Genomic DNA, 24,924 nt, shown 5'->3' on the forward strand with positions numbered 1-24,924 from the left:
CACCTTTCCTCCGCCAAGGAACGCCTTGAAAATGCGCCTTCGACTTAAGTGACGTGTATCGACCGAGAAAAGCGTCTGATATCGAGACTATTCTTCAATGCGCTTATTAAAAGTCCCATTATTTAAGACAAATTTGTGTTTCAGTTCATTCGTCTTCCTAATCAAACAATTTACACGGCGCAATGCACAACTTTATCTCGGCAACACTGCCACTGTGAGCGCTCAACTGATAGAGCAAGCGGGAGCTGTTTGAGGTCTGGCAACAATCGCATCCGAACAGCTGAGAGCATGGCGCATGGCTGATAACCAAGATAATTTGCGCCGGCAGTTGTCCGCTGCTGTTTGTTTCCTAGTGTTTCATTGGTGACGGACGTTGCGGTTGTTAAACGCGGTTATGATGGGCGATTCTGTCCGTCTGCGTATGGTGACCGAGCCTGAATGACTTCTGAGGCCACAGATGAAACGGCCGATGGGCAGCTTTGTTTACCTTAAAGACCGAGTGGTGCTGCGAGTTTGCTGAACGCAACAACAGGACAGAAAATATGGGTGAGTGAGCCATTTTTTCATGGAAGCGCAGTATGTTAATGAGGTTTTCTTGAGGTTGCCGCGCCGCTGTCGATAAGCCGTTTCCGATATGCACAAGCATGATTGACTCCAGTTGCTTATGCTGCGGGCATTAATAAGTACCTGAAACATATTCGAGTCAGCATAAGCTTGTGCAAAACATATATATATATATATATTTGCTAATGGGAACTTGTGGCAGATTCGGCACGACAATCTGTTGTTGGTTTCGCTTTTTTAAACGAAAATGTAGAAGGTACAGATCGGCGCCTGCATCCCACGATCATTCCAGTATCGCGTATGAAATCTTTCGGTAGAGGAGAAGCAGTTATAGTATACAAGTGGCAGTATGGGGGGGGGGGGGGGGGGGGGGGAGGCGTATATGGTTGAGTGCGTAGCTCCGGCAGGTTGGGAGAAAAGAGAGTCTTTTGAGTCCTGCACTTTGTTTTAGAAGACGTGGTGGTCAGTCGGCTTGCTCAACTTGTATAACATATGGTCAACGAACCAGCACTGGTGCCTGTATTTCCTGTGCTTCCTTACTTCACATATGCGCTACGCAATGTTTTAATCTTCCGAAAATTCACTTTCAATACTTTATCAGCGCCATTTGTTTTTACGTCTTAACTTTTTCAGTGTGCTATGTGGTAGCAGCTGATGCACGTTCCATAAACTGCGCTTTCAAGTTCACGCAATTTCGACATATTTTTATTTGTGCTACGTATTTTCATTTCCTTTGCTTAGGTATATCGAATTTACTTAGCGCGCGAGCGCCCTGTCTACATAAAAGTTTTGGCATTCTGGTGCAGAATGTGGGCTTTGGAAGGACCAGCTGATGAAAAAATCAACGCCTGTGCTGCACAGTAAGGCTTCTGGCAGACCTGAAAGCATCGATAGATATGGTGCCTGCCTGTTGAAATTGTAGCAGCTCGCTTCCCTGAAAGCTAGGCGCTGAAGAAGTACTTGACTAACCTACCTAGTAATTAGTCTGTGCTTATTTTCATAAACTTTGTAAAAATATTCATGTTACGTGTCCCCACATTCACAATATGGTGAAATGGACACCGTGTTATTTAGAACCACAAAAATGAAACAGCCACGTCATAATGAAATCAAATTATTTTTTATTCCCCTTCAGCTGTCATATAATTTTTGTTTTCAATAGCATGAATATGATGGGCGAAGTCATCAGTTACCCGTGGTGCGTTGCAGCTGCGACAGGAGGTTTTTGCTGCCCACAATTTGGGATGCAACACTTTCGTAGCATTTGTAGCCAGCACTTCAGTATTTAGTGGCATGCTGAAGCTACTTTAGCATGAGCAAGTGTATATTAAAAATATGCCATAGTTTTGATGGTTGATCTCAGCTTTTCTGAAATAACGGTAGTAATGCGCTCTATACTGTATTTTTCAGCATTGTCATTGTGACAGTCTGCATCACCATTTGGCCTATTTTGGGATCCCACAAGACACGCTGCTACCCTGGGTGTTGTACCTCGGTCAATAGCTGAAGTTCTGCAAGCCCCACTGAAGCCTGCAAGCCCCATTGAAGCCAACTGTCATCCGCATCCAATGGAAGAAACTCATTGTTCGGGCCGTCATAATTTATCTTAAGCTGAAGCTAGAAGCAGGGTAGAAAAAGCATATATTCTACAAGAATTTACCACTGCATGCCGTCGGGTGGCTACACCCAACAGGCTACGGTCTTGAACAGAGATGGTGTTTTATCCTTATGTCAGCAGTACTACTCCTTCTGTTTATATCCTTGGAAACAAACAAGCGAAGACTCCAAAGACAACATATGAGAAATTACTTGTACTTACTAATTGAATTCAAGAAATGACAAATTAATGACTGGATGAGAAAACAACTTGCCATAGGCGTGCGATGCTCTAACCAATTGAGCTACCGCGGCGCCGTTTTCCCATCCACTTTTTGTGTATTTATATTTTACTACTATAACGAACTACTACTACTACTACTAGAACTAGATCATTCCCCACCTGCAGCAAGTTGTTTTTTTCATCCACTTTCATTGCTATTAATTTATAATTTCTTTAATTCAATTAGTAAGTACAAGTAATTTTCCCTATGTTGTCTTTGGTGACTTTGCTTGTTGGCTTCTCATGATATGATTATTAAATATCGCGCCCCTCGGTAAACCCCCTTTCTTAATCCTCCTTCATTACTGCTTCTGTTTGTAGGATAAGCGTTCACGCTTTATTGCATACTATCAAAGTACAAAAAGAGAATAATGTTAATCTATTGTTTTAGAAAAGAAATTGGCACTTGAATTGACCAGAAATTATTAAGGGGTACATACTGTCTTAATAAATATGACTGAAGAAAGGACATCTGGATTAAAAATACAATGACTTCAGCTACAACGTGCCTATGAAGGCAAATCCATGCAGTCAAACTGCTTTTAGTGGTGATGTTTGAGCTGGTAGGATGTCAGAAAAGTGATAGATGTCTTAAGCAGAATATTTCGACGTCTATTATAGTGCAGCAGGACATTAACTGGACCTCTCCTCCACTTGCACACCAATGCAAGCGCAGCATACACAGCACAGTTGGAAGTGCAGTTGCTCTTCGTGCGTGTGTTGGCAACCGGGTTTCTGCATAAGAGAAAAGGTTGGTAATAAACATACAATGACTTTAAAAAAGGGCCATGAAAACTAGCTTAGGTATTGTATTCGTTGTCTTAGTTAACATTTCGTAATAATACATTCGTTTAAGAATTTTGCATTCTAGAGCGCGATTTTTTTTACATTAATTAGCTCATACTGTTTTTATTTATTTTTATTTGCAAAGAAACATTTTTCAGCTGGTCTACCGCTTGCTCAGCAAGACCGACAACAGCGATCTAACACTTCCATAATGAACCCTATAGAGAGCTGGGATGTTCGCGATAAAGGTGTGCGATATATATCTGCTACCACTTGCTAGCACTGTCTGTATTAGGAGCTGTCACTACACTGCTACACCTTTATTTATCGGAATAAAAAATAATGTGATGTACAAAAACTCTACTCTGTTGTATTGTTATTCTGTCTCTTTTATTCGAACAAAACATTACATTAACCTGTGTGTACGTGCAGATATAATTCTGAATGCCATTTCATATTTGGTGACTTCCTTGTTGAGCTCGGATCTTCAAAGGGATGACAAGCTAATTAAACTGAATGGTTTGAAGCAAGGATTACGTAATTATTCCTTATGACTTTAAATTGCACGAACTGCACACGGCCAGCGCAAAATTTCAGTACATTTCTTATTTTCCTTAGCGCAACTAGCCGCATCAAATTAAATAAAATTGGAAAAATTAAAAGGAGTGCACCTGCTCGTTTAGAGAAATGCTCGCTTTGCTGCGGTGTGCTTCGCCGTCCTTGGATTAGCGCAGGCAGTGACGATCTGCCAGAGTAAAAAATTACCGACGATTACGTTACTTCCTAATGCGAAATTTGAGCGCAGCAAATAAGCTGTTTCACCTTTTGGATAGATTGAGGCAAAGAAATCGAGCAACACATGTATGCGCTATCACATAATTTTTTTTTTATTTTTCACACGTATTCCTTTAACAAAGACTCCACTAACAGTTCTTGACAGTCATGAAGGAAGCTTTGTGGTCGGAGAAATAGACTGATATATGTTCGACTTGGTACACCAATGCTTGATTCTCAAAGACGAGATCTATACAAGTGCCTCGCGAGGTTGTCACAGCCATGGGGGAAGCAGAGGCTAAGCGCCGCCGCCGAGAAGACCCTGCCGTTCGCGCCGCCGAAGCGGAGGCTCATCGCCGCCGTCGAGAGCAACCAGCAGTAAGCGAGGCTGAAGCAGAAGCTCATCGCCGCCGCCGAGAAGACCCTGCAGTTCGCGCCGCCGAAGCGGAGGCTCATCGCCGCCGTCGAGAGCAACCAGCAGTAAGCGGAAGCGGAGGGGGGCGGCGTGTACACCCAGCGGCAAACGATGGGGGCAGAAGCGCGCGCAGCAAGCGGACAACACGATAAAGGGAGGAGGGAAGAGATAGCAGCGACTGACTGATGCCGCTGACGGCGATAGTGAGTCAACCTCAGCTATCCGCCACACAAGAACAGGGGGGGGGGGGGGGGGGGGGGACCCTTTCCTCCTCTTTCTGCATGGCGGCGACGGTGTTCTATGCAGTCACGTTATCTTGACTCTCTAGCGGCGTCAGCGGCATCCAGCGGTATCAGTCGGTCGCTGCTAGCGCTGGGGGGATGAAAGGGGGGCGGAGCTGGTTACGAGGCCGACGACGACGCCGACGACGACGACGACGCGAAACCCAGGAACGGGCGCCAAAGAGCTGCGCTCTAAAACAGCGCCGACGGGGCGACTGCCGGCGCTCGCGCAAGCAACGCACGCACACAGGCAATACACGCACTAATGACAGGAATCTTCGTAGCTGTTTTCTTTTTACAAGTTCGAAGTCCGCCGCAGTTATGTATCGCGCCGTGCTTGAACTGATGCGGCTTTCTACGATGAGTCGCGAGAAACACGTGAATGCACTGACGCCGATAGTAGTTTCGGAGCACTGGCAGGAAGAACACCCGTGTGCAGGTCATCAACTGGCTCTTGCACGGATTAAGACGACAGTCACTGCACAAGCTCGCAGTCTTCTTGACAGGACGACCGATCTGTCTCGGCGCCGCAGTGGAACGATTTCGTTGCCGATGCGCTCCAGACGACTGCACCAGTTCCTAAAACGTAGCCCTTGAGAATGCGCAGCACGGTTAAACCAAGAAAAGCTACGGAGGCAACTGGCGTCCATCGGAAAAAGCTGACGAGGCGAGCGACAGATCGCAAGGTAGCCATGTTTACGCACTAACTTCACTCGAGGAGCGATTCAAGGTAGCTGCGAGGCTACCTTGAGATTCTCGAGTGAAGCGCTCGAGCTTTCCTTCACTCAAGGCGCGTTTCAAGTGGAGGGCGATTTGTGAATTGAAAAACCGCCCTCAAGGAGCATTTCGAGTGGAGGGTCAAGTCGGAGGTGCGTTTGTGAATACGGGGGTAAAAGTTTATCTGCAGAAAACTAAAGTATTGTTTAACAGTCTCGCAAGAGAACAGCAGTTTACGATAGGTAGTGAGGCACTGGAAGTGGTAAGGGAATACATCTACTTAAGACAGGTAGTGACTGCGGATCCGGATCATGAGGCTGAAATAATCAGAAGAATAAGAATGGGCTGGGGTGCGTTTGGCAGGCATTCTGAGATCATGAACAGCAGGTTGCCGTTATTCCTCAAGAGAAAAGTGTATAACAGCTGTGTCTTACCAGTACTCACGTACGGGGCAGCAACCTGGAGGCTTACGAAAAGAGTTCTACTTAAATTAAGGACGACGCAACGAGCTATGGAAAGAAGATTGATGGGTGTAACGTTAAGGGGGGATAAGAAAAGAGCAGATTGGGTGAGGGAACAAACGCGGGTAAATTACATCTTAGTTGAAATCAAGAAAAAGAAATGGGGCGTGGGCAGGACACGTAATGAGGAGAGAAGATAACCGATGGTCATTAAGGGTTACGGAATGGATTCCAAGGGAAGGGAAGCGTAGCAGGGGGCGGCAGAATGTTATGTGGACGGATGAGATTAAGAAGTTTGCAGGGACGGCATGGCCACAATTAGTACATGACCGAGGTAGTTGGAGAAGTATGGGAGAGGCCTTTGCCCTGCAGTGGGCGTAACCAGGCTAATTATTATTATTATTATTATTATTATTATTATTATTAGTCATATATATATATATATATATAGATATATATATACATATATATCGGCTTTTGCGCCTTTAGAAACATTTAGGGAGGACTGCCATATATATATATATATATATATATATATATATATATATATATATATATATATATATATATGGCAGTCCTCCCTAAATGTTTCTAAAGGCGCAAAAGCCGACGCATCAAATGTGTTCAGCAGTTACCGTCACTTTTGTAGAAACCTGTACGTTGCAAATAGCATTCTAAAAGACACGCTTCTCGTCCACTTTGTTGTCCTGTGTCTCGCGCTGGTAGTATACTCTCAACTCCTAACAATAAGTCCATATCAATACGTGCTATCCATAATGCAGGATTACCCGCCATGGTTGCTCAGGGGCTATGGTGTTAGGCTGCTGTAAGGTCGCGGGATCAAATCCCGGCCATGGCGGCCGCATTTCGATGGGGGCGAAATGCGAAAACACCCGTGTGCTTAGATTTAGTTGCACGTTAAAGAACCCCAGGTGGTCGAAATTCCCGGAGTCCTCCACTACGGCGTGCCTCATAATCAGAAAGTGGTTTTGACACGTAAAACCCTATAATTAAATTAATTATAATGCAGGATCGTAGGCCCAGGGCAGGCGCACTTGCCATAGAATTTATATATATATATATATATATATATATATATATATATATATATATATATATATATATATATATATAAATTCTATGGCAAGTGCGCCTGCCGTGGGCCTACGATCCTGCTTTATAATTAATTTAATTAGAGGGTTTTACGTGCCGCCAAAACCACTTTCTGATTATGAGGCACGCCGTAGTGGAGGACTCCGGAAATTTCAACCACCTGGTATATATATATATATATATATATATATATATATATTCTCAGCGCATGCACGGCGATGGACGAACCAGGCAAGCGCTAAGGTTGAATTTCACAACACACTTTTCATTCCACGTCCAGTAATCACACAGATCATTTGCGGCTTCCTTCAGGGGCACACGCGGGCTTTCGGGTTGGTGCTTGTTGTTGCGTTTGGCGCAAGAATATGGCTAGGAGCAGGCACCGCATGTGCGCAATCTCGACCAATGTACAAACATCATTTCTCCAGAAGCTGACGCCGAGCACGGGTAGCGCGAGGATCTTCTTGGGCTGACACGACGACTTCATGGCAGCCGAATTCCGAATACTGCATATGCGGTGAGGGTAGCTATATGAACTTGTCGATAGGTCATTTTGTAGATTGTTGTAGCGCAAGTAGAACGAAACGGTCATAGAAGGCAGATGAGACAACACAGAGCGCTGAACCACCTGCGAACAGCTGTTTACATGCGCCATGTCGCACTGAACTTCAGAAACCGCCGTGGCGCAGTCAAAAACAAATTTTAACTTACACGTTTTCAAATTACTAAGCGTGCATATTATTTGCTCCTAATCAAGATAGATCAATACTATTTTAATGTAAACGTTTTCTTCATTCCAATAAAAGAATTACGCAGCGTGTGCCACGAAACCTGGCAGTAAGCAACCCTGGGCGTCGCACCAGTCGCATTTTTGAAATCGCAATCATGTGAAATGGGCCCTCTGAAAATCGCATTGCGACGCGTGCGACTACACCGATTTTCGTCGTTCCAGTCGCAGCATGTGAAACGGCCTTGATATTCCTGCTGTGTGTGCTCTCTTTAAGTACTTTGTTCTTGCAACCAAAGTATATTCCTGCTGTGTGTGTGCTTTAAGTAATTTGTTCTTGCAACCAAAGTGTACGATGACCGCAGATGTCTGCTTTTCCTGTAAGGATACGTTTGCGTCAGGCGAAAGTGATGACTGTAACCACCAATACCATTTTGGAACGTGTGCTGCGCTAACAGAAAAACAATACAAAAAGTTTGCAAAACAGAAATGTGTTTGCGCAACGTGCAAAAGTATGAAGCGCAAAGGAGAGAACCTGAATGAAAAGATGGCTAATGAGGAGGCAGCCGACATAATGTCAATCCTAGTTATCATAAACGAAAAAATGTCTTCACATAAACACCCGTTCACTCTGTAAGAAGGAAACCGAAGTGAGCACTTTTATCTCTAGCTTTTCCTTTTTGTTTGATGTCGTCATGTTGACGGAAACTTGGTGTAAAGACGGCCAAAATAACTACACTTTCTCCTCTTATCAGTCGTTTTCGTTAAATCGATCCCCGCGACGTGGTGGTGGTGTTATGTTGCTGATAAAGCCGCGTGTCAGTTGTGAACTGCTTGATTCGTTTTGTGTTGTTTGCAATGATATTGAAATACTCTCAGCACGTGTGAACAAACACGTATTTTCTGTTTGCTATCGGCCACCTGATGGAAATGCTCCAAACTACTTTCACTTTTATGAGCAATTCCTGGATTTCATTACTAACAATGGTTAGTATGTGATTTCGGGTGGTGATATTAATATTGATATGCTGGCAAATACTAATCTGCAAAAAGCAATGGAAATGCTCGTTACCTCAAATTGGTGTGAGAATACAGTTACAATACCCACAAGAATAACAAAAGATTGTGAAACATTACTTCGCTTTTTCATAATAAACATTCACAAAACGAACGTCACGTCGGCAGTTGTATCATGCGATCATAGTGATCACCTCCCGATAATTCTCATGATACAAAAACAAAATATGGAAGCCCGTAAAATGTGACAGCGCGTTGTGTGTCAACCCATTACGAAGGCTGGTCTAGACAGTATTAGAAACGAATTTCTGCAATCGGACTTTACATGGATTCTGGAAATAGAAAATGCTGATGACGCATACAACAGGTTTATAAATAAAATAACGGCGATTTATAGGAAACGTTTCCTGCTAAAAACGTTTACCTTGGGTAGAAATATTCGTAAGCCCTGGATTACACCCGAACTGCACAGCAAAATTAACTATAAGAACTCGCTTTACCATACTTTTGTTAAAACAAACGATCCGAATCTTCTCAAGAAATACAAAACATATCGAAATAAGCTAAACAAAGAGATTAAAATGAGCAGATCTCCTTACCTTTACTCTGAATTCGAGAGTTGTTTATACAGAACTGTGGAAAGAACTAAATACCTTTATGAAGCCTAGAAAATCGACACCAGGAATCTGGAAATTGCCATTGCATGGCAGCGAAGTAAGTGGCAACGCACTTGCCAATTCCATTAATGATCACTTCCTTCAGTATTCTGATTGTGGCGTACTTAATGAGTTCATCGACTTCATGCCTGCTCACAACCAATGTTGCGCTTTTCTCAGTCCAGTAACCGGATCTGAGGTGATGTCAGTTTTTTCCTCTCTTAAAAATAGTTCAAGCTGTGGCGCACAACTTATGCAAATTCGTCCAATTAAATATGTTCTTGACATTCTGCGTCCCTATTGAACTTACATTTTTAACATCTGCTTGTCGAGCGCCTCATTTCCGAAAAGAGTGCAAATTGCAAAAGTGACGGTACTGTTCAAAAAGGGTGATGCGAATGACATGGGTAATTATCGACCAATTTCAGTAGTGCCCTTATTCTGTAAGAGATTAGAAAAAGTTATCTATATTCGAATGCCCAGCTTCCTTGATAAACACAATTTAATCTCACCTGCACAGTCTGGATTCAGAAAAAACAAATCTACGGAAATGGTGTTACTTGAACAGAAGGAATTTATTTTATCCCATCTTGAAAAACAAATGTTAGTACTGGGTATTTATGTGAATTTCTCTTAAGCCTTGGACTGTATTCATCACCATACACTACTTAAGAAACTTGAAATATATGGGATCCGCGGACATTTCCTATAACTAATTCACTCATACCTTAGTCACCGGCAACAGTTTGTAAAAATTTAATCATATCAATCTGACTTAAAATATATCATTAGGGGTGTTCTCCAAATGAGCCTTCTGGGTCCACTGCTCTTTATTATTTATATCAATATATAAATGATAGCCTAAATCGACTTACTACTACAGATCCCAACGCGCACATTCTTCTTTTTGGCGATTTTAACTTCCCGTCTATTGACTGGCAGAACTTCGCACCAACAAGCAATGAAGAAATAACTAACTTCCTTGACATCTGTCTAAATTTGAATCTCACCCAATTAGTAAAAGAACCCACATGCGTCGTACGTGTTTCGTCAAACCTCTTGGACCTTATACTAACTAATCACCCTGAAAGTTTAGCAAATCTTACTTATCTCCGCGAAGTTAGCGACCACAAAATTCTACATGCTACTTTCACCTTCATCGCGGAATCGCGTCAAACGCCCCCCAAAACAATTCGCCTTTACGACAAAGGCAATTACAATCAAAGTAACAACCAATTGCTTGCTTTTTTTCCAGAATTCGAAAGAGGTTTTCACGACCGATTAATTCAGGACAACTGGCTTACTTTTAAAACCAAAATCGCCGAACTAACACTCAAATTCATTCCCACCATTACATTTCGTGCCAATCATAACAAACCATGGTTCACAAAGTCCTTGAAAACACTCGAGAACAAGAAGAAACGCCTTTTTCGTGCAGCAAAACTAAACCCAAGCGAATGCGCATGGAATAAATACTACGAGGCTGAGTCAACATATTTGCGGTCCATTTCTAATGCCAAACACGCATTTTTTTCATACCGACCTGGCGATGATCCTAACGAATAACCTAAGAAAGTTCTGCCAAGTTCTAAACCCTGATCATGCGCCTATCATCACACTTACCGACACATTTGGCGAGGAAATGAGCGACGTTGAATGTGCAAATATATTTAACACTGCATTTTCATCAGTCTTCACAAACGAAACTGATATGCCACTATCTGTCCGAACTGGCCAACCAATATCGCTCATGCCACCAGTCACATTCGCTGCACCCGGCATCGCCTGTATCATTGAAAATATTAAGATGTCACCTTCTGCAGGTACTGACGAAATAACCAGCAAACTCTTAAAAACACTCGGTGTGCTTCTTCCGTATACTTATCATTACTGTTCATACAATCACTCTCCACAGGTAGCATATCCAGCCATTGGAAGGTGGGGAAGGTCGTTCCGGTCTTCAAAATCAGGTAACAAAGAATCGCCCCTTAATTATCGCCCCATCTCTTTAACAAATGTGCCATACAAAATCATGGAACATGTAATCAATTCTTGCATAATGAACTTTCTTGAGTCCATTAATTTCTTTCATCCTTCTCAACACGGCTTACGTAAGAACCTATCTTGTGAAACACAATTAGCTATTTTTGTCCATGACCTGCACATGGCCCTTGATTCTAACCTTCAAACTGACTTAATCTTCCTAGATTTCGCGAAAGCCTTCGACAAGGTTCCTCACAAGGGCTTGCTACTAAAGTATTCTTGGTTAAACTTGCATCATAACGTACTGCAGTGGATAAAATAATTTCTGGCAAACCGTACCCAATCTGTTCACGTTAATAATCAAGCCTCTAGGTCTCTTGCAGTAACATCAGGCGTCCCACAAGGGTCAGTCCTTGGTCCCCTTCTATATTTAATATATATTAACGACCTACCAACACATGTCTCCTGTAACGTTCGTATCTTTGCCAGTGACTGTGTTATCTATCGCACAATCAGTAACCCCTTTGATTAACTAACTCTCCAAAGTGATTTAACTTGCGTCCAAGACTCGTGCAACCAATGGCTCGTGGAACTAAACCCCGATAAATGCAAACTCATATCATTTCATCGAAAACGTAATCCTCTCCTGTTCTCTTATACAATCTCGCACGTCACAATAGCATTAACACAGTCTTACAAATACCTAGGCGTAACGTTGTCTAACGATCTAACCTGGAACGCGCATGTCACTAGAGTGATATCACCTGCTAACAGAAGCTTTGGATTCCTAAAACGTCATCTACGTCTAGCGCCACCAAGCTTAAAATTGCTTGCCTACAAGTCACTCGTACGCTCTAAGCTGGAATATGCCTCTGCCATCTGGAGCCCTAACCAAAAATATCTAACAAACTGTCTAGAATCAGTATAGAACCGTGCCACAAGATTCATTCATTCATGCTATTCATATAATGTCAGTATATCATCGTTAAAAGAATAATCCGGCTTAACAACCCTGGCTTGTCGCCGTCGTATCGCTACTATGTATTTATTTCATAGGTTCTTTTACAGCTCACTTCATCATCCGCCCTACATCAGTCCTCCTGCACGCATTTCACTCCGCATTGGTCATCCCCTTCAAGTCGTCCGTCCACGTGAGCACACTACCACTTTTGCTTCCCCATTCTTCCCACGTTCAGCCTCGGACTGGAACGGCCTTCCACACGACATCGCCGCAATCACCTGCCCATCCACGTTTTTGAACTGTATAATTAACACATTTACCAGCGAGCAAACTTGTACCTAAACATCTTTTCCTTGTGTATTTAATTTCTTTTATTACCTACCCACCCCTTATGTAATACCCCCAATCCTGAGGGTTCTTAAGGTGATAAAGTGAAGTGAAGTGAAGATATCAAGGACCTTAGCAATATCTGTACAAAACCAAAATATATTTTATATGCGGATGACGCCAGTATTTTTATAACAGCTCCAGATTGTAATCAACTGGTAAGTGCAGCAAACTCCCGCCTTATAAACCTTAAAAAATGGTCAATAGCAAACCAGCTGAAAATAAATGTTAACAAAACGAAAGCTGTTATATTTAGGCCAAAATCGAAGCAATTCAACGCTCCAGTAAACTTAAAGTATGGGGGCGAACCACTGGAAATAACTGGTCACATTAAAATCCTTGGCGTAACTTTTTCCAATAATATGCTTTGGGACAACCACACTGACACCGTTTTGACAAAATTAACTCGTGTAGTTGGCGTCTTATCTCGCCTGAGAACATATCTGCCATTCAAGGTCAAACTTCTTTATAATTCGCTTTTTTACTCTCATCTAAATTACAGCTTATTGGTTTGGGGCACAACTATTCAAACTAACTTACAGAAACTTTTTGTCTTCCAGAAAAAGATTGTCAGCCTGCTTTATGAGTTACCAAATAACAGCCATACACACAGTTTTTTTTTTCAAAAAGCAAACATTATACCAGTAAAAAAATCTTTATAACTATAAGCTAACACTAGCCTTCAAAAGCGAAGTACTACAAAATAGAATGTTTCTACGCGACTTATCATCACTAAAAGAGAACATTTCCGTACACATTACTCGTCAAAAAGAAAAATGGAATGTTATAACCACTCGGGCTAACAACTACACAGGAAAACTGTCCTTCACCCTGCCCACTCTCCTGAATAATTACAACAAAAGTACCACCGACATTTTACAAATAACTAATGCTGAAATACGGTAACACTATATATAAGGTATCTAGTCTTTCACGTTGGATGATTTTTGTGTCCATCCCTTTGTCCATTTCGGTGCCTATGTATGTTTTTGGCGATCCTTCCTGTAAGTTTCTTAACTGCCGCCTTGTAGAGGGGGCTGCAGGCCCCTGTCAAGCTGCCATTTGTTCGTGCAGCTTTTGCCTGCAGCCTCCTCCATCTTTCTTGATGGGAAATAAACATTATTATTATTATTATTAAGTGGTAGAAGATATATTTCACAAACGTTTGTAGCCATTAGTGGGTGCATTATGTACGTGCTAGACCACTGTATGTCTGTCTGCCTGAACAAGCGCCAGATCAGCTTAAATATGTTTCTTTGCAAATATAAATTAAAATGTTATAAGCTGATTTACGTAAAAAATCGTGTTCTCGAACACACAAAAAATCTTAAATGTACGTATTCAGTACAAGAAGTAAACTGAAGAAACAGTATGCAGTAGCTTAGCTAGTTTTGATGTTCCTTAACATAATTTTGCGTTTATCACGGACCCCTTGTCTTATGCAGGAACCAGGCTGCCAACACAAGCACGCTGAGAAACTGCCTTTCAGATTGTGCTGCATGCGCTGTGCTTGCATTGGTGTGCAAGTGGAGAAGAGCTCCAAATGCACACCAATCCAATAAATGTCTAATGACTTTATATACCTCAAAATGTAAAGTGATGTCGCTACCCGGTAGTCGAGAACCTAACGGTGTCCTTAACATAATAATACTTACACTGCTACAATGGCTATATATATATATATATATATATATATATATATATATATATATATATATATATATATATATATATATATATATATATATATATGAGGTCTATTCACATCGAATCTTTCGTGGTCAGAACACACCACGTCCATTTCAACTAGCGCCTCCCAATCATTGGCGTACTTGCGACGCAACTTAAGAAACGTCTCTTCAATGTTCGCAAGCAGCTCATCTAAATCTCGTTCGTACCAAGCTCGAGTTCACATCACCCATTCGGTCCCCTTACCAGAAACACTTAATTGAAACGCTAGAACGGATTCAGAACAAGGCAAGCCGCTTCATCATAACTGATTACAGCTACCAGTCCAGTATAATGCAAATAAAACTTAAACTTTCATTGCAGTCCTCGAACACTCGCCGGGACATTGCCCTTTTAACACTGTTTCACAAATTGATTCACTCCACTCGAAGACCAGCATACATGAAACAACCGTACTCCACGTCACATAGGCTTCATAATGATTTCAGCTATGCCTGCTTTTACGGTTATACATATGCATTGCATTACTCCGCTCTTCCTGGTGTTGTCAGATTTTGGAATTCTCTCCCGGATAGCATTGCATGCTGGTCCAACTACGATTCATTCCGTGACGCCTTGACCGATGACCGATGTTTTACGGTTGTCAAGCCATGCTTTCTGGTCCTTGCGCTATGTTTTACACCTCACTGTCGGGTTAGTACCGCTATGTCGCTGTTTACCGTTCTGTCGACATGTCGCGTTAGCAACATTATTTTAAATCCTTAATCATGTTTAATACTCTGTTCTTTTTGAATACATTACTGCATTCAAAATACTCTGTGAGATTCATTCTTTACTATTACATTACGTTTTTTTACTAGTGAATCATGAACTAAGTAATTCATTTCCACCTCTGCTCTAGTTACGGTTGTAGTATGTAAACTGCTACGGTTTTAGGGATGTCATATATTCTACGTATTTTCTATATCTTCCTTGTACTGCCCCCCCCCTTACTCAATGCCTCAATTTGAGGCCTATAAGGTATTTTTAAATCAATAAATAAGTAAATGTGACCTGCTGCAATGCAGTCGCTGTCTCACTATTCTGATTGGGACGTCTATCTCTTTTACGACATGCTATCAGCTAAAACAGCACCGATAAAAGCATTTTGACTGCATGAATTTAACTTCATATACACCATGAAGGTGAAGTCCTTGTATGTTTCATTCACGTTTCCTTTCCTTTTGTCCATATTTAATAAGACAGTGAGTACCCCTTAATCATTTCTGGTCAATCCAAGTGCAAATCTCTAAAACAATAAGTTAACATAATCATCGTCGTTTTGTGTTCTGACAAACTTGCAAATGCAGCGTGAACACTGATCCTAAAACACAAACAGTACTAGTACTGCTCACAAAGCTTTCTGGAATAAAACACCATCCGTGTTACAGGCGGTAACCTGTCTGGTGAGCCACCCGACGTTATGCAGTAGTAAATCCTAGCAGAAGATATGCTGCCTCTTCTCTGGTTCTAGCTTCAGCTTAAGATCAATTATGAAGGCTGGAACAATAAATTTCTTCCATTGTATGCGGATGACAGTTGGCTTCCATTGGGGCTTGCAGAAGTTGAGCAATTGTGGAATCCCACAATTGGCCACATGGTAACGCAGACTGTCACAATGGCGATACTGAAAATGCAGCATAGAACCCATTACTCCCATTATTTCACAAAAGCTGAGATCAGCAATCAAAATTATGGTATATTTCTTAATGCACACTTGCTCATGCTAACGCAGCTTCAGCATGTCAATAAATAGTAAAGTGCCGGCTACAAATGCTACAGAATGGCTGTATTACAAATTGGGGGCAGTAAAAAAGCTCACGCCTCAACAGTAACACATTAGGGGCAACTTATGACTTCCCACATCATGATCATGGCTATGCTCTTCAAAACAAGAGTATGTGGTTGTTGAAGAGGAATAAAATAGGAACTTTATTTCATAATGGCATAGCTCTTTTATGTTTGTGGTTCTAAATACCACGGTGTCCATATCGCCATTTTGTGAATGCGGCGAGACATAACATCAATATTATTAAGCAGTTTATGAAAATAAGCACACACTAATTACCGCACATATTACCCAACTGCTTTTGAAGCCCCTAGGTTCTTTCAGGCAAGCGAGACGGTGCAATTCCAAAACCCAGGTACCATGTGCATCGACGCTTTTAGGTCTGCCACGAGCCTCACTGTGCAGCATAGACGTTAATTTTTTTTTCATCAGCTGGTCTTTTCAAGGTACAGATCTTGCAGCAGAATGACAACAAATTTATGCACACATATCGTTCGTGCGTTAAGTATTTTCAATGTACCCAATGAACTGAATCGAAAAGATATAGCAAACTAAAAAAACATGGCTGTTGCGTGAAATTGAAAGCAAAGTTTATGAAACGTTCATCAGATGCTGCCGCATAGCAAATTAAGAACGCCAAGGTGACAGAACGCTAATGCTGGTAATGAACTACAGACAAGGAAATTTTCGGAAGATTAAAACATTGCCTAGTGTATATGTCAAGTGAGGAAGCACTGGAAATGCAGGCGTCAGTAGTGTTTCATTGATCGTACGTGCTACAATTTGAACAAACCGACTAACAACCCCAACATCTAAAACAAAGAACAGAAAACAAGAATGTTTGTTTTCTTCAACCTCCCGGGGCTAAGCATGGCACCATATGCATTCTCTACTAAAAGAGCTCTTGCTCGATATTGGAGCGATGATCCGACACAGGCGCCGAGCGACATTTTCTGCATTTCTTCTTAAAAAGTGAGACGGATAGAAGATCGTCCCGATTCTCCCACAAACTTCAATCTGAAAAAGAAAAAGAAAAGAAAAATAGGAGCTTTATCTCATAATGGCATAGCTGTTTTATGTTCGTGGTTCTAAATACCACGGTTTCCATTTCGCCATTTTGTCAGTGGGGCGAGACATAACATAAATATTATCAAGCAGTTTATGAAAATAAGCCCACACTAATTACCGGACAGATTAGCCAACTGCTTTTGAAGCCCCTAGGTTCCTTCAGGCAAGCGAGATGGTGCAATTCCAACACCCAGGTACCGTGGCCATCGACGCTTTTATGTCTACCACAAGCCTCACTGCGCAGCCTAGACGTTGATTTTTTTCATCCGCTGGTCTTTTCAAGGTACAAATCTTGCAGCAGAATGTCAAAAAATTTATGCACACAGATCGTTCATGCGTTAAGTAAGTTCAGTGTACCCAATGAACTGAATCGAAAAAATATAGCAAACTCAAAAAAATGTGGCCATTGCGTGAAATTGAAAGCAAAGTTTATGAAACGTTCATCAGATGCTGCCACAAAGAAAATTAAAAACCCCAAGGCGACCGAACGCTAATGCTGGTAATGAACTACAGACAAGAGAGAGAGAGAGAGAGAGACAACTTCATGTAGTCGCCTGCAGAACGACACCATGACTAACTGGCGCCGTGACGCGGGCCCTGACGTCTTCTCAGTGGGTGGTCTCTACTCAACTCCAGCGCGTGTTACTCCCGCGGTCGGTCGCCCTGAGGGGCAACGTTCCGTCGGTTTCACTCGGCCTTTGTCTTTCAAGAGCCGCCGAGACCTGCTGGACGGCCCAGGTTTGACTTTCGTGGTCGTAGCATTCCGCCGCAGCCGCGAGTCGCGGCGGAATTGTTGTACTTGTCGAAGCCTCATTGGGGAACTTGGTGCAATTCCATAGGATGTGCGTCAGGGTGGCCCTCTCCCGCTGGCACACGCGGCACACATCACTCACACTTCACATATACACTAGGCAATGTTTTAATCTTCCGAAAGTTTCCTTGTCTGTAGTTCCGCAGCAACTACAGACAAGGAAACTTTCGGAAGATTAAAACATTGCCTAGTGTATATGTGAAGTGAGAAAGCACTGGAAATGCAGGCATCAGTGCTGGTTCATTGACCCTATGTGCTACAATTTGAACAAACCGACCAAGAACCACGGCTTCTAAAGCAAAGAAGAGAAAACGAGAACGCTTGTTTTCTTCAAACTGACGGGGCTATGCACTCCATCATATGCATTCTCTACTAAAAGATTTCTTACTCGATACTGGAGCGATCATCGGACACAGGCGCCGAGCGGCACCTTTTGCACTTCACTTTATAGAAGAGGGAGCTTTAACAGATTTTCGTACCCAATCTTCCAAAGCTCCAAAATGAAATAAAAAGAGTGCACAGTGAGGCTCGTGGCAGACCTAAAAGCGTCGATGCACACGGTACCTGGGTGTTGTAATTGCGCCATCTCGCTTCCCTGAAAGAACCTAGCGGCTTCAAAAGCAGTTGGCTAATCCGTGCGGTAATTAATGTGTGCTTACTTTCATAAACTACTTATTAATACTGATATTATGTCTCGCCGCATTCACAAAATGGCGATATGGACAACGTGTTATTTAGAACCACAAACATAAAACAGCTATGACTATATGAAATAAAGTTCGCAATTTATTCCCCTTCAAGAGCCACATATTCTTGTTTTGAAGAGCATAGCCATGATCATGATGTGGGAAGTCATAAGTTGCCCCTAATGTGTTACTGTTGAGGCGTGAGCTTTTTTACTGCCCCCAATTTGTGATACAGCCATTCTGTAGCATTTGTAGCCGGCACTTTACTATTTAGTGACATGGCGAAGCTGCTTTAGCATGAGCAAGTGTGCATTAAGAAATATACCACAATTTTGATTGCTGATCTCAGCGTTTGTGAAATAATTGGAGTAATGGGCTCTATGCTGCATTTTCAGTATCGCCATTGTGACAGACTGCATTACCATGTGGCCAATTGTGGGATTCCACAATACGTTCTGCTACCCTGCTTTTTGTTCCTCGGTGAGTTGCTGAACTTCTGTAAGCCCCCATGAAAGCCAACTGTCGTCCGCATACAACGGAGAAAAGTTATTTTTCCATCCTTCACAATTCATCTTAAGCTGAAGCTAGAGCCATAGCAGAAGCAGCATATTTTCTGCAAGGATTTACTACTGCATACCATCGGGTGCCTCATGAGGCAGGCTACCGTCTAGAACCCGGATGATGTTTAATTTTAGAATATCTCTATCAGTAGTACTGGTACTGCTTGTGTTTGTAGACTCAGAGTTCCCGCTATTTTTCCAAGTTTATCAAAACAAAAAATTTTGAAGACAATTAAGCTTCGCCTCTAAGAGTGGAACGCGATAGCATTCAAAGATCCCTGGATGCTTCTTACGCTGCCCAGCAACTGGAGCGTATGTAACCGTAATCTTTACCGAGAAGCGCTGGCCGCGAACGCTATGCACGAAGGCGGGCTTTTTGGTAGAAACGCGGCCTCTTGCGTGAGCCGCGATGCGACGGGGGCGAGCGCCAGCTGTAGGTATCGCTAGGAGCCGAGCGTGCCACTCCGTGGACCGCAAGACACCCGCGCGTCGGCGCGCGCAAATGGCGGATGCATCGGCTGATCTGTGAATGGTAGAAACGCTGGAAAAAAGGTTTCTTTGAGTTTTAGCGCAGCAGAATTATGTTTTCTCGTCTACTCAAATTACAATCCGTGAGCTATCATGTATGTAGGTTGCGTGTAAGTCATTGTTTACGATTTTTTCACGTATTTTAGATTGAGAAATTCAACTACTTTTGTAAATTCCTTGCGTCTCACGAAGGGCCCGGGTACAGGTAGTTCGAGAATATATCTGCCGAAACGACGTCCGACGCCGGACGCCAACGCCCGATTTTCTGCGACACGGGCTCCTTAATGCACTCGCATTAAAAAGGCGAGGATTATCTTAATTTATTGTTTGAGAGATTGACACTTGGACTGACCAGAAACTATTAGGGGTACCTACTGTTGTATTAGACATGGATGAAGTAAAGAAAGCTGAATGAAACATACAAGTACTTGAGCTTCATGGTGTCTATGAAGTCAAATGCATGCAGTCAAAATGCTTTTAATGGCGATATTTTAACTGGTAGGAAGTCGTAAAGGAGATAGATGTCCAAACGAGAATAGTGCGACAATGACTGCAGTGCAGCAGGACACATTCATTGAAGCTCTCCTCCACTTGCACACCAATGCAAGCACAGCGCATACAGCACAATTGGAAAGGCAGTTTCTCTGCCTGCTTGTGTTGGCAACCTGGATCCTGCGTAAGAGAAGGGGTTGGTGATAAACACAAAATTATGTTAATGAACATCAAAACTACGTTAGGTACTGTATTCGTTTTCTTTAGTTTACTTCTCGTACAAAATGTATTCGTTTAGCTTTTTCTGTGTTCCAGAACACAATTTTTAACGCGACAGCGTTAAGGAGCTCGTGTCGCAGAAGAGGCGGTGTCATCGGCGTCAGCGGCGTTGGCCGTGAGTGAAAAATCCCGGGAGGCAATTCATAAATAAAAACAACTTGCAAGATGGGCTGGGTCGGAATCGAACCAGGGTCTCCGGAGTGCGAGACGGAGTATTTGCCAGTTCATTTCGGCGTTCATTGCTCTCTGCTGTTTGAGGCAGGGACCTGGAGCATCTGCACTTTACTTGTTACTACGCAGAGGGGGTATTCTGTAAGTGTTTACATAGTGGACTACCAATTTTGGCTACCACTGATTGGCTGGAGCTGTATCGGCGAGAAGGAGGCTGGTTGGGGGCGTCTGCCTCTTCCTCAGTGGTGCCTCAGACCCGCCAATCACCACTTCAGCAGCAGCTGGAAAGGATGGTGCACTATTTGTCAACTCACAGAGTCACCCCTCCCCAGATATGTTGATGCTCAACATTTGCGCCATTTACATTGTGTTTATTTGCAAGTGAAGTGTGCCGAACGTGTGTGCATAGTGCGACACGGGCAGGAACAAACAGTTGTGTGTTCAGCGTCTGTGTGCAACAACCCAAGAACGTGTGCTTCTGTTGTACACTTCGTGGATGCTGCTTGTTCGTGTACCAGAATGTGCATTGATTTCTTGGTGTTTGTGCGACAAAGTCGAGGCGTCAAGGCGGCGTGTAATGCAAGCTGGTGCATGTGAGGACACAAAACTCTGGCGTGGGCTCACTTGTGGCACCTGCGACACCGACAACGTCGGTCTAGCCTAGAAGAATCTTTGTGACTAGCCGGTGTGTAACATATCTTGCATGTCGAATTTTAGTAAAGAAGTATTCTCGTAAACCATGCTCTTTGACTTAGGAAGTGCAGTCAAATAGATTCCTGCGCTGAAATTTAGTTTCTATGTGGTTTACGTAAGGAAAAAGAGTAATAGGTGACTGTCCAGCCCTTGCACTTACAATACGTACAACACCTATGGTGTATGCTTCTGTTGCCTTAAAACTAGCTACTCGACAAGATAACTGTTATGTTGCTGTTCTTTTTTTCTTCAGGTTATCAGTCAGCAAGATATCCAGCTAATATAGCTGACAGTTATATGTTGCATTTTGTTCTTTCTTATTGATTTATTCATTTTGTTTCTCATAGATTTTCGTAACGTAACGTGCACGCTACAATAGACACGACGTCGGAAGCTCATGCGAAATACTAGCTTTTCTGCCTCTGTCTGTGCTGTAATTTTCAACGCGATTGAATAAGGATTAAATAATGAATATTGTTTTAAAAAATTAAATTGTGTGGTTTTACGTGCCAAAACCAATTTGTGATTATGAGGCACGCCGTAGTGCAGGACTCCGGAAATTTCAACCACCTACGGATCTTTAACGTGCACCTAAATCTAAGTACAGGGGTGTTTTCGCCTCCATCGAAATGCGGCCGCCATGGCCGGGATTCGATACCGCGACCTCGTGCTCAGCAGCCAAACACCATAGCCACTGAGCAACCACGGCGCGTAATGAACATTGTTTTCTAGCTGACATAGTGTCCTTTGCAAAAACGTAGAAAAACTATAAGTTTGTTGCATCTTTAATACAGTCTGAATGTGCCCATTAAATTAAGAAATTAGTTAAATATGACTTTTCTATAGAAATAGGTGCAAATTAGAACAAAACCTGTCACAGCACGGACATGGCGCTGTCTTTGTTGCGCAAAATCGCAAGCAAATTTAAGCACAAAACGCATCTAACGTCTACCTAACTTTTGTTATTCCTGTGAAATATGCTAAACCACTGTAGAAACAACGGACTAGTTCATCCTTCTAAAAATTCTTTTTTTACAAATCGCTGTAGATTTCACGAGAAGTTCAGTATTACAGATCACACGGTCCACTCTTATTTCTACAGGAAAACCTTGGCAAAACAAATATGTCTGTCAAACATCTGCAATAACAACAGTCATATCTTTCACAATGTATCAGTAGAATAGGCCCAGCCCATTCTAATCTTGCTCCTCCTCGGAATGAAATGGTACTTAACACCATATTTGTTGCACTTCACGACAGCTAAAAAAAATATAGGCAGGTCCAATGCATACGTTGGAATCTACGGGAAGCGAAGCTCAAGTGCATCAGTTTACTAAATATTATTACGCAACCAAACACAACCCGTATAACTGCGCACATTTTCATTCTGTGTAACGTGTAGAGAGAGAGAGAGAGACATAAGAAAGGGGAAAGGCAGGGAGGTTAGCCAGATGGGTAGATTCGGTTTACTACCCTACGCTGGGTAGAGAGGGGAGGGGGAGGTAACGTGTTAGCAAAGTAGAGATAACGAAAGAAAGGAGCATAGACATACAATCACACTCAAATACTGTCACCGCGTACCACCCCCACACAGCACAGTAGCACTTGCAACAATATAAACATCTGTTCAGGCTACAGCCGCTTGTCCAATTCTGTTGCCCTTAAAAACTGCAACAGTGCCTTCGTCGCCCTTCGCTGCGATGGCTTGTGATGTCAGCATTCTAAAATAAGTTCCTCTCTTAAAGGTCTTTGGTGAAAGCGTGCTGTCGAGATTGCGAGCGATCGTCTCTGTAAATTGTAGCGAGGACAGTCACACAGAAGGTGTTGAAGAGTCTCCTCGCTACCACAGTCATCACACGAGGCGTCGTCGGCCCATCCAATTCGCAATGCAAAAGACTTAGAGAAGTCCACCCCTAGCCATATTCGACAAAGCAGGGTAGCGTCGCGATGTCAGAGTCCAGCTGGAATGCAAAGACTTAGAGAGCAGTCTAGGTTGTGCAACCGGTTGCTTTGAAAGTTTCCGCAAGGAGAACGTGATATCACGGGTGAGCATTCGAAGTTTTCTAGCAGCATCTGTACTTGATAACGGTATCGCCTCCTCTTCGTCGCCTTGAAGAGCCGACCGAGCAGCGTTATTAGCGTGTTCGTTCCCTAACACGACGCAGTGAGTTGGAAGCCACTGAAATGTCACACGTGGTGTCCTTTTCAGTAAGGGTATGGATTAGTTCTCTAATCTCGAGTACCAGTTGTTCGTCTGGTCCACGCCGCCAGGCTGATAGCAAAGACTGCAGTGATGCCTTCGAGTCACTGAATATCGACCATCTTCGAGGTTGTTCTTGGCTGACGAGACAAAGTGCAGCGCGAAGAGCTGCAAGTTCCGCAGCCATCGGTGTCGTTGGGTGACACGTCTTGAAACTGATGGTGGTGGCTTTCGCTGGGAAAACCACGGCTCCAGAGCAACACTGGGGAGTAGCCGATCCATCAGTAAAAATATGTACGTGGTCGGCGTATCTCTCGTGAAAAAGGAGCAGAGTTAGTTGTTTAAGAGCAGGCGATGACAGCTCAGATATTTTCCTGATTTCTGGTACGGTGAGGTGCATTGCAGGTCGAGCCAAACACCGTGGAGGAATTGATGGCTTAGTTGCGTGGGTGAAGCCTGATGGAAGGCGGGTGTAATAATCCGAAATCATAACACAAAATGATGCCTGCGGCCTTTCTGACGGTAGTGTTGCCGTTGTTCCTCAAGGCGGAGTGTAGCGTGTAGCTCCATTCAATGTTTATGTACACGCAGCGCACAGGTCACAACTTTAATGTCATAAAATGTTTATGTTTATGCACTACATCATTCACAAGCTATGCCGAAAGGAGAGAAAGATTGCATAGAAACGCGGAGAGGTTAACCAGAGGTAGCTCCGGTTGGCTACCCTGCACGGGGGAAGGAGTAGGAGGATAAGAATAGAAAGAGAACGGAAGGGAGAGAGAGAGAGATGAGCACAAACAAACCGTGTACACTATAGAGCTGTAGGGGCGGCCATTCTTAAAGTTTATCGTGAAGGTCCGTAGAACACAGGAATCTTAGTAACGCCAATAAGGCCTTCTGCGCGGATGTTATTTGGGGGCACTGGCTTAGAGATTTTAGTTCTGATAGTGGACGACTGTTCAATTGGTCCATCACTCTGCACATCACTTGCCTCTCGGGTAACGCCACCAAACCTGGTAGATGCGCAATGTGATACGTCGACGCAGCGATGTCACGATGGCTACGGCAACATACAGTTCTTGTCTAGAGAAGAATATTGATCGCAGGTGTATGCACAAAGAAGTTCGAGAGATATCTAAATATGTACATATAGGCGACGATGGCAAAAAGCAAAAAATACGCTATAGTGTACCGTGCT

At 43.0% G+C, this 24,924-nt stretch overlaps 1 long non-coding RNA gene across 1 annotated transcript; it reads left to right on the forward strand.

Annotated features, from left to right (window-relative positions):
* Positions 1 to 352: 352 nt before the first annotated feature.
* Positions 353 to 3,576, forward strand: LOC142571961 (uncharacterized). Its single transcript, XR_012825985.1, has 3 exons — positions 353 to 546; positions 1,371 to 1,424; positions 1,975 to 3,576. It is a non-coding gene; the product is annotated as an uncharacterized LOC142571961 (long non-coding RNA).
* The last annotated feature ends 21,348 nt before the right edge of the window (positions 3,577 to 24,924 follow it).

Source organism: Dermacentor variabilis, chromosome 1 (genome assembly GCF_050947875.1).
Source record: "Dermacentor variabilis isolate Ectoservices chromosome 1, ASM5094787v1, whole genome shotgun sequence".
Lineage (NCBI taxonomy): Eukaryota > Metazoa > Arthropoda > Arachnida > Ixodida > Ixodidae > Dermacentor > Dermacentor variabilis.